General features: G+C 34.4%; 2 long non-coding RNA genes across 2 annotated transcripts; both read right to left on the reverse strand.

Annotated features, from left to right (window-relative positions):
• Positions 1 to 352: 352 nt before the first annotated feature.
• On the reverse strand, positions 353 to 4,321 carry LOC129926043 (uncharacterized). The gene is made up of 2 exons (XR_008777726.1): positions 4,193 to 4,321; positions 353 to 680 (listed from the first exon to the last, which is right to left on the reverse strand). It is a non-coding gene; the product is annotated as an uncharacterized LOC129926043 (long non-coding RNA).
• A 2,392-nt stretch (positions 4,322 to 6,713) lies between these two features.
• LOC129926083 (uncharacterized) lies at positions 6,714 to 8,962 on the reverse strand. Its single transcript, XR_008777765.1, has 2 exons — positions 8,762 to 8,962; positions 6,714 to 7,991 (listed from the first exon to the last, which is right to left on the reverse strand). It is a non-coding gene; the product is annotated as an uncharacterized LOC129926083 (long non-coding RNA).
• Positions 8,963 to 10,268: the final 1,306 nt, after the last annotated feature.

The raw sequence follows: 10,268 nt of genomic DNA on the forward strand, positions 1-10,268 counted from the left end.
TCAAAGACAAGAATGTTTCAATCAGAAATAACCAACTAGCTCATTAAATAGTGGTCATTAATTCAATTTGTGCGATTTGTTTGATGTCTAAAAAAAAGGGAAATAATTCTTACAGTTTTGAGATATATGGCTGTAAATGAGTACGACTTTTTAAATTTTTTTTTATTATGCTTGTTTCCTGTCTTTCATTTTCTTCTCTTTCTCTCTTTTTCATTCCATCTTTCTATCGCTTTCTCTTTTTTTCTCTCATTCTCTCTTTTTTTTTTCTCTCACTCTCTCTTTTCTCTCTCTCTCTCTCTTCTCTCTTTCTCTCTCTTTTCTATTCTCTTCTAAAAACAACAAATGCTGAACACATTATTCACTACAATGAGCGATTTATTTAAGCGATGTAAATTTGTTATTTGAAATGTTATATCTCATAGATGGGACAGTATTATCTTTCTTTTTCACAATAACAGCTCTGTGTAACAAACTGTTTTGAGCATTGTATTGCTCAGAGAATCAATTCTTTTTGTCTCTCAAAGTAACGTGACATCTGCAGGTTCGGAAGTATCTCTACATTAACACACTGGAGAAACACGGTGTTTAATTCAGATTTTCTTGGCTGGATAACGTATCCTTCTAAGAACAGTGCAAGGATTTGGTCATCCGAGTTGTCAGAGCACCCTTACGACGAATTTCTAGGAAACAGATGATGATAATGAATGATCATGAATATCTGCTAAATTAAGTTCTAATTCAATTCACGAAAATACTTAATTCTTCGAGGAATATAATTCATATAAAACATAAATCTCTTGAACAATCGTATGAAGAGTAGTATAACCTGACTGACAAATAGTTGAACAAAGCACTGTGAATAATTACTGAATAAAATACTGATGATCAACGACTAATGACCCCGATAGCTAGCTTTGCTTTCTATAGTCTAAAAAGACGTTTCTGGATTGTTACATCATTATTGACCATTAGCAGGGCCGGCCTTAGGCATAGACGAACTAGGAGGCCGCCTATGGGCATTCGATTGGTGGGGTCTCACAGAACTATAAACGATTTTTAGAGAAGAATTAGCGAAAGTTCTCTTCAATGTTATTGTTGGAGTACACTAGTTTTTTTTTTATATAAATTGCGTAATTTTATATTTTTATCGGTCCCCGAAAGGGGAAAGACGCTATTAGTTTTGTGTGGCCTGTTTGTCCGTCCGTTAGTCCGTCTGTCTGTCCGTCCGTCCCGTTTAGATCTCAGAAACTAGAAAAGAAAATGAAAATCGGACATCATATTTTAGATCATTCAAAGTTCTGATGCTACGGCTACTTTTTTTTCCGAAAGTGAACCATCTAATTTTTAAAATTATATATGTAAGCAGATTTTTCAAAAAAATTACACCACTTTTCAATGAAAAACTTCAGGGAAGGTAACTTTTTCTAAAAGGTCATGGACTTCTTTATTAATAACTCAAGCTTCATTCATAGTTTTGCGCATTGGTACATAAAATTTGCATCTAAGGTCACAATGGTAAAAGTGTCAATGGATCATTATAAAATATATTTTCCATGTATAAATTAACTCATTGAATAGAATAATGATTCAAATGTTGTTTTTTAAAAAAGAATTTTGATACGAACTTCGTTTTAGTTATAAGTTTAAAAAATAACGAACTACTTTTATAGCGCGGAGTTTTGACATATCCTCATTATAGGGGCTTACACTTGACAGTCTAAATAAGACTAAATAGAACCCAGATCTTGAAATATTTATGATATTTATTATTATTACTAGACAGATATACCCGCTGCCCGCGGGTCTTTTCTCGCGTATTACTTATGTAGTCACTGATACAACTAAACAACTAAAGAAAATAATAATGTTATAAGTAGGCCTAAAGCGAATTAAAAAATATGAATGGAGCTAAAAATAGCTAATTATTGTTATTATATAGTCTAGCGCTACTGTCATGCTCAGAGCGCTTTTGGTCCTATCTCATTTGTGGACCAGTGGGGGGGGGGGTATCTAGGAGTTGGTTTTCCGTGCAGTAAACACAACTCTGCCCGAGTCGGGTGTCGAACTTCGAGCCCCCTTCTAGGTAACCAAGCCAAGTTCAAACCTCTCGACCACGCTTCCAATTTTTTAATGAAAATATTGGCTTGTGTATAGATCTATATTTAGAAGCACGCGATATCAAGAAAAGAGTTACACTTATGACGAACGAATCTATGTAAAAATGCTTTAGAAAAAAAATGAATGTTAATTTGATTAAAATATGAAAAGAATGAAATATAAGTAGTATGTTCATGTGTTTAATTATAAAACTATCTTTGCGAAGAGAAGTTCTATCATCTTAGAATTGAAATAATGTTTTAGACCTAGGAAAAAGATTTCGTAACATTTCGGTCTGTGCATGCGTGACCTTTTTTATTAGATTGCGCGAATGAATGAAACTATTAGAATATATCTCTCACGGCTTCGTAGCTCTAGCGAACGAATGTATGAAAAATGCTTTAGAAAAACAAATTTGAATGTTAATTTGAGTAAAATATTAAATGAATGGAATATAATTAGTATGTTCATGTGTTTAAGTATAAAACTATCTTTGCGAAGAGACCATCAACCTAGAGTGGAATTAGAGTCTTAGACCTAGGAATAGAGAGATGTGTAACATTTCGCGTAATGTCTAAAGAAAGAATGTACCGGTACGTCTGGATGTCTAAATTCGCAGATGTATGGAACGAATTTATGTAAAAATGCTTTTGAAACACAAATGTGAAGGTTAATTTTATTAAATAATGAAATCAATAGACTATATTTTGTATTTTCATGTGTGAAAGTATTGAAAACTAAAACTCTTGCACTGTGAATGACATTTGTTGTTTTTTTAATCATTATTACAAAACATGTCGCGGGCCCGATGAAGCCTTTCCGGTGCCGGACTTGGCCCGCAGGCCGTAGTTTGCCCATCACTGCTCTAAGACAATTAAACCATAAATAATAAGGTCTATATAAATAAGATTTAATGAAACCCTGAAAGAGATTGCAGAAAAAAAAACACAACAGGGAGACCCTCACTAATTTGTGTGACAAGCTGTGTGGATACGAATAATATGTGGCTCACTATGACAACCATTGGTAAGAGAATATGTTATAGTTTAATGAATATAAACAAACAAACATAAAATACTATTAAGCCTACTAGTATGCTAACGACCTTCACCCTGCAATGCCATTTTTTAGCCACTCGCTCCGGCCATCATAGGTCTTTATGTGTGATAAATGATGTATGCGTGCTATAATGACTGTGTGTGAGTGTGTGCGTCTAAGTGTGTTGATTTATCTGCCTACGTATATCTCGTTCTATCCCAGTGTCGACATGGGAACTCGACCCGTGCAACACTTCCATATTGCTGATTATATTCTAGCTCAAGAGAAACTCTCCCAAGAGAAATTAGGAAGTATGCCATCAATACAGCAATTAGCCTTGCTGATTACACGAAAGATAAAATGAGTCTCACTTGGGTTTAGTTGGGTTTACCCTACAACAAACACATTTTCTATAAACATTTCATTGAAATTAGCAGATGTCGTTATTTTTTATATAGAATATATTTATTTTTTTGTGAGTGGCTCATATTCCCATTTTATATGTTGGTCTCGAAGTGTTAACCACTGATTGGGAACTCATTGTCTGACAGAGAAATGGTTAGCCATGCCAATGACTCCCGTCTCCATTCTCTTCTTCTGTATAGAGTCCATGTTTTTTAAAGTTTTTTGAAACCTAACATATTTAAACTTACGATCTGATTAAACAATTCGCTAATATTATCCTAGAAGTAAAAGATTAATACAGAATTTTCGCCATTAGAAAAAAATATAGAATGAGAAAAAGAAAATATTTACTTGGAGTTTGATTACGATCATTATGATGAAAGTGTTAATTACACTTATAACAATTTTAAAATCTTCTTTTTCTATCCCCTACTTAATAGAACAATAAATACATGAAATGATTTGAGATATTTAAAGAACATTTTTTTTTCAAATTGCTACATAATAAGCAGCGTTAAAAATATGAATAAAGAGATTGCGAAAACATTGCTCCAATTTACAGACAAAACTGACCGATCCTACGAAAATCTTATTAGGTATAAATGGAAAGGAACTTTATGAACACTTATAAAGAGCAATAGAAATTTAAAACCTGAAACGGTTCCCATTAAAGTACCGGAATATGTCTGATGAAATAGTTTATCCGCAACTTGTTCAAATTTAGTTATTGTAGGCTAATTTTTGCTTTCCTATCCGTGTCAGAGGCTTCCGGTGTAAGTGGTATTTTTAAAACTAGAACTTATCTATATATATAATTCTCTACGTCGCCCAACCATGCGGGACACGCACGCCAACTCTCTAACCCTCGAAGAAAAAGCCATGGAAAGATAACTCTTGTTTTATTTTCTGCAAGTCGAGCTAAAATTACCCCACGTAATTTTCGCGGCAACAGAGCGCGGCTCAGAAAAAAAAAGGGGGGGGGGGGGGAGATCAAGTAATCTTCTCTGCATACACCAGTCACTTAATAGCAGGGCCGGACTTAACGTAATTGCGGGGACCTATGGGAAACGGATTGCGCGGGGCCCAGTTTGGGTAGAGATACGGATAATAAGTGAAAATTAAGAGTTTGTATAAGGAAATATATTACCTTTGCATTTTATTCATTCTTTACTACGTACAAAATTACTTTAAATCATAAAAATTCTGTTTCCTACATAGATTACGCTCAATAGCAAGATTTACCAAAATATTTCAATCTATCTTCGAGAACTGTTGACCTCAAGTAATTCTTCATAAATTCTTCATAAATTTGAGGCGCGAGAAGCTTATTTCACCAGATTCCACGATTCCGGGTATTGTATAATGCCGTTTTTTTATATCGCGCGTAGGATTGGCGTTTTCCATATGACACCCCAAAATGACAATTTCGTCTATATTTCATGAGATTTTATGAGTTTTCAAAAGATTTTAATAATTTTCGGAGATTTCCAGTACTTTTTCATATATTTTGCAATTTCATGAGATTTCCAGGAGCTCCTGGTAAATCAGGAAGTTCGTGGAAAATCTGTTATTAGTTATAAAATGGTTTAATTTAATAATTTATTCCTAGAATTAGCGTGGGTCCTATGAAAGTGCGACGCCCACTGCGGTCGCAAAGGTTGCAGTGACCTAAGGCTGGCCCTGCTAAATAGCGGCGTATGCTACGCCGCGGGTCGACTAGTTTAAAAAAATTATCTAAGATTAAAAAGAAAGCTGACTATCACTTTATCTAGAATTTTTAATAGATCTTTAAAAGAAATGCGTCCCTGAAAGCTTCTTGGTTTTCAATTAGGCTAAAAATAAATAAGTAATTAATTAATTAGTTAATTGTTTTTATTTGATAAAGAACGTAAAGGTGAAATGGATTTTTGAAAGTTAGAAATATTAACTTTAAAAACATTAATACAAATATATTTTGCTATAAGTGTTCAACTGTTTACAAGACACTTTTTCATAATGAATTTATATACAAATAATAAGAAACTCCAAAATGTATGCATTTTTTCAGGCAAAAAAAATTAGGACGGAATTTTTTTTCTAACCTTGTATCAACTCACTCTGGTCAAAAATTTGAACACGTTATTCTCCCAGACCCAATCTCGGATAAAGCTGAAATATGTTCGCACAATTATTTCTTTTACCTGACAAAACAAGAATCAATTTAAAAAAATAACTAATGAATTAATTAACTATCGCTAATTAATTATTTTGTTTCATATCGAACAATGGAGGGTGCTTTGGCAGCCACACACCTTGAAGCATCAAGCACGTACTTACAAGCAACAGCACAAATCCGAGCACTCATTCAAGAGAAGTGGTTAAAGTCCAGGGAGGAATCCGACAGAGCACGTACTGTCTGGCAGCACATGCATCACCCAGATCGCGACGATCCATGACTAAGGAGGTCAGAGCAAACAATTATTGCGCAGTGCAGGACGGAACACTGTCCTATTGGGGCATATTTTGCCCGGTTCCGTCCGAACTTTGACTCCCGATGCCGTCACTGTGGAGAGAGCCTCGAAACAGTGTCGCACGCCTTGCACGAGTGTCCCCAGCTCCGCGAGCTAAGGGGGGACGTGTCTGAGCAGTCACTCGACATGTATGGTAGCTATGAGGTATTAAGCCGAACGGCCAAGTTTCTTGCCAGAGCACTACGGGAGAATTGAGTCATTCCTGCTCTGTTTTTTTTAATAGGAGTTCATCTCAGGTATCTTGGCCGATTCGGTGGGGTAAAGGAGGGGGGGGCGATTGCATCTACTGCCCTCCCCAATCTAGCCCTCTGAGGGGGGGGGGCGGTTCTATTTTTATGGAGAAATCACAGTGAACAAATTTATTTGAATATCTATAATCTATATAGTATTGATATGTGAACCCATTTGTATATTATGTCGCACCACACTCTAACCCCTTCGTACACGAAGTCACAATTTTGTTCCAAAAAATTATTTTGTGGGTGGGTTATGATGCAATGGACCTCAGGAGTAAGTCAAGCAAAAATTTTGTCCATCGGTCAACAATTAAGCGAATTACATCATGTGTACGTTTGTACACACCGTGTATCAATGCAGTAAAAGGGGACATAATTTAACATAGCTATATAGAGAAAAATTTAACAAAAATAATTAAACAACCAATATAAATCAAATTATTTATTTACTTTTATCAAATCTATTTATTTTATTAAGCAAATGGCATTCTAAAAATCACTTTTTTCTTACTAGTACTACATAAAAATTAGCATTTTGAGTATTCAGCTTCGCCCATTGTATCCCATCCTACCATTTGTACACCTTTGACTTAATTAATTCTGCAACAACTTTTCAGATACATGCTTCAAAAGAAGCCTAAAGCAAGCCCACATTCACACACACGTTTTCACAAACAGTTATATCAGGGTTGACAAACACTTGTTTGTGGCATCTGAGGCTGCGAAATAAGAAAAAGACCATGTTTGAATAGGATCTCTCTTTCTAACAGCACAACAGTACATAAATATATTCTCACATTGTATATAATCTAGATAGCTTAAGAATTGTTAATATTTATAATAAGCTTCAATGAATGAAGTTTGAGGTTTCAGTGACCAGGGCATGGAAAAGTGTAGGGTTCAAACAAATGACCACTATGAAGACAGTTCGAAGCTCATACCAAATGACCATGAAGTGACTCGTTGCAATAAGTCCTCAACAGTAAAATGTCTGTGGGTGTAGACATGATAATTATATCCTAGCACAAACCTCATTCAGGATATGCAGGGGACGGAAGTAGGCAAGGTTTGAATGGGTGACCTCTAAGACGACAGTCCGAAACCCAAACCAAACGATTAGGCAGTGATTCATTGTAACAAGTCTTCAACAGTAGAATGCTTCTGGGTGAAGACATAATTAAATATTAATACATCCTAGCACAAACCTCCTGCAGGCCAGCAGGTGACAGATGTTGGCAGGGCTTGAACAGGTGACATTTAAGACGACACTTCGAAGCCCATACAGAACGAAGGCAGTGATCCGTTGTAATATAAGTCCTCAACAGTAGATTGCCTCTGGGGGGAGACATGGAATTCTAAGTAGTAATATTACATCTTAGTACAAAACCCTGCAGGACACAGCAGGGCGATGGAACTGTGCAGGATTAAAAAAAGGTGACCATCATGATGGCATTTCAAAACCAAACGACGAGGCAGCGATCTGTTGTAATAAAGACCTCACAGTTGTTAGATGTCACTGTGTGTGGTCATGAAGATTATTAAGTAGTAATATTTCGTCCTAGCCTAAATCTCTTGAAGGACAGCAGGGATGGAACCGGACAGGTTTCGAACAGATGATCATCATACAACCAGGCAGTGAGTTAGGCAGTGTTCCGTTGTAACACATCCTCAACAGAAAGATCTAATAGTACTAATAGGGTGTTTTCTGAAATAAAAACAATAAAACAAAAATGAACAGATGTAATGTATAAAACTTATAATTTATATTTAATAATCTTACATTTTAAATTATGTGTATAAATGATCATTTAGGGCCTACATAATTGATCAAATATATTCTCTCAACGTTGCAATGGACACGCAAAGAAATTTAATTTTAAGTCTAGAGATTACTTTTAGACTTAACCTTTTTTTAGCTTATTAAATTATACATTAATTAAATCTAGTTGATTTTAGATCTAGTCTTTAAATCCAAATTCTAATCTAAAACAAATACTTTGAAGAACTAAACAGAAACATACAAGAAAATGAAATGAGATCTAAATCTAACATTTAAAATGTAAAGATCTATTAAAAGTATTAGTAGTATTAGATCTATTTTTAGATCTAGACTATATTTAGAAATAAATCTAATAAATCTATAATCTATGCTTCGAAATATTTAAATAATCACCAGTAGAATTGTTACTATTTGTAAAAATCTAGTAGATTTAGATCTTAATTCTATAGATCTAGAATCTAGAAGGACAAAGTCGTAACACCAATTATCGATCATGTTTTTTTTTACTCAAGTGAGACACGCTGTGAACATTTGTACACATCACTATTCACAAAATTATTTAGGACAATATATTAATCTTTTTATATTTCAAATTTTAACATATTAATTACGTACATCTTAACTACAATATTTAATATGATTTATATCGAAGAGAATAGTTTTAATAAGAAAATTAGACCTAGGAATTTACTTACCAAATCGGGCTATTTGACCAACTGGATTCAAGTTCAAATTAAAAAATATTCGTTTCCTTTCTGTGTAAAATACGGTGTATAATAAACAAAGAAGAGGTCGATAAATTTATTTCCGGTGTTTAAAAAACTTGTCCACAACTTTTCATGTGAAAAAAAATCGTTTTAAAGTCATGTGTACATATGTACACACCGTGTACGAAGGGGCTAATCTCAAATTTTATCATTAGTAAATATAAAATGATAAAGGGTTGTACCAGGTGGGAGGGGCGATACATGCAATCGCCTTCCGCCAATCAGACAAACCAATACTTTTGCTTTTTGTATTATAGTTAAGAAATTAAAAAATATAAAAAAAATCTGTTACTAATATAATTTATATAAGCTATAAATTAAATTCGCCCCAGCCCTATTCTTTAATGCCAAATGCAATCATTAGCAGAAATTATAAAAAGGAGCGAGGATTATTCGTTTTCACTCTACCGCCCCTCCCCTTTCCAGAAGAAAACATGATGTTTTAAAACAGAATAGTCAAATATGGCGACATTCTTCTTCTTCTTCTTCGTTCTCATTTGTTATGTTGGAGTGTTCAGATGACTAGACCAATACATGAGATGAACTGCACAGTGGTTTCCAAATCAGGGAGCTCTCCATATAGTTTTCTTTCTATTGGGGTGTTTTGGGGCCAGTGTCTTATACGGGCCTCTTGGTAAAGAGAGAAGTTTTGAAGGACGTGGTCGGCATTCTCTGGTGATACTCCACATGGGCAGATTTCACTGGTTCCAATTTTGAGCTTCCGGTACATGTGTTGTCGCATTCTGTTGTGTCCGGTCCTGAGTCGAAAGATTAGACGTTGGCCTGGTCGGGATAGCTTTTAGTAAGCGTCATCTTTCTTGTGATTTGGATGAGAGCTCGTCCATTTCTCATTTATTTTATTTACAATTAATTTCTTCAGTTCTTCTAGATAATAAGGCGACAGAGTTTATGTAATTTCACAAGAATTTATCATAATTTTTTAAAGAAAGACTTTGCTTTGGAAAATTTAGAATTCATACCAAATTTTTTAGTATAAGAGTAACGATTGAGATGATCTCAGAACCCAAAGATTCTTTTTCCAACCTTACTTAATCTGCCATTTTTCTAGTTAAATAAATTTGGGACTATAGCTACAATTTATGCTTGAATCCTAAAATTTGCAACAAAATTTAGAGTATAATCTAATTGGTCCACTTAATTTCTCCTCCCACACTTACAAAATTTTTTGTTGGAGCTTTGAATTATAATTCTGTAACAAAACAAAGTTACTAACATGCCTATTGAACAAAATGTATCACTTAATTACAAATGAGCTTTTTTAAAAAAAAACATTATTTTTCGAATAATTTTTTTCCGGCGGCGACCCTCAAAGCCTTGCTTTAAAAATGTGGGGTATCTTCAAATCATTTTATTTGCAATGTAGTAAGGGCCTATAAATTCATATTAGAATATTTGTTTAAGTAAAACATTATTG

The sequence above is a fragment of the Biomphalaria glabrata genome, chromosome 4 (genome assembly GCF_947242115.1).
Source record: "Biomphalaria glabrata chromosome 4, xgBioGlab47.1, whole genome shotgun sequence".
Classification (NCBI taxonomy): Eukaryota; Metazoa; Mollusca; class Gastropoda; family Planorbidae; genus Biomphalaria; species Biomphalaria glabrata.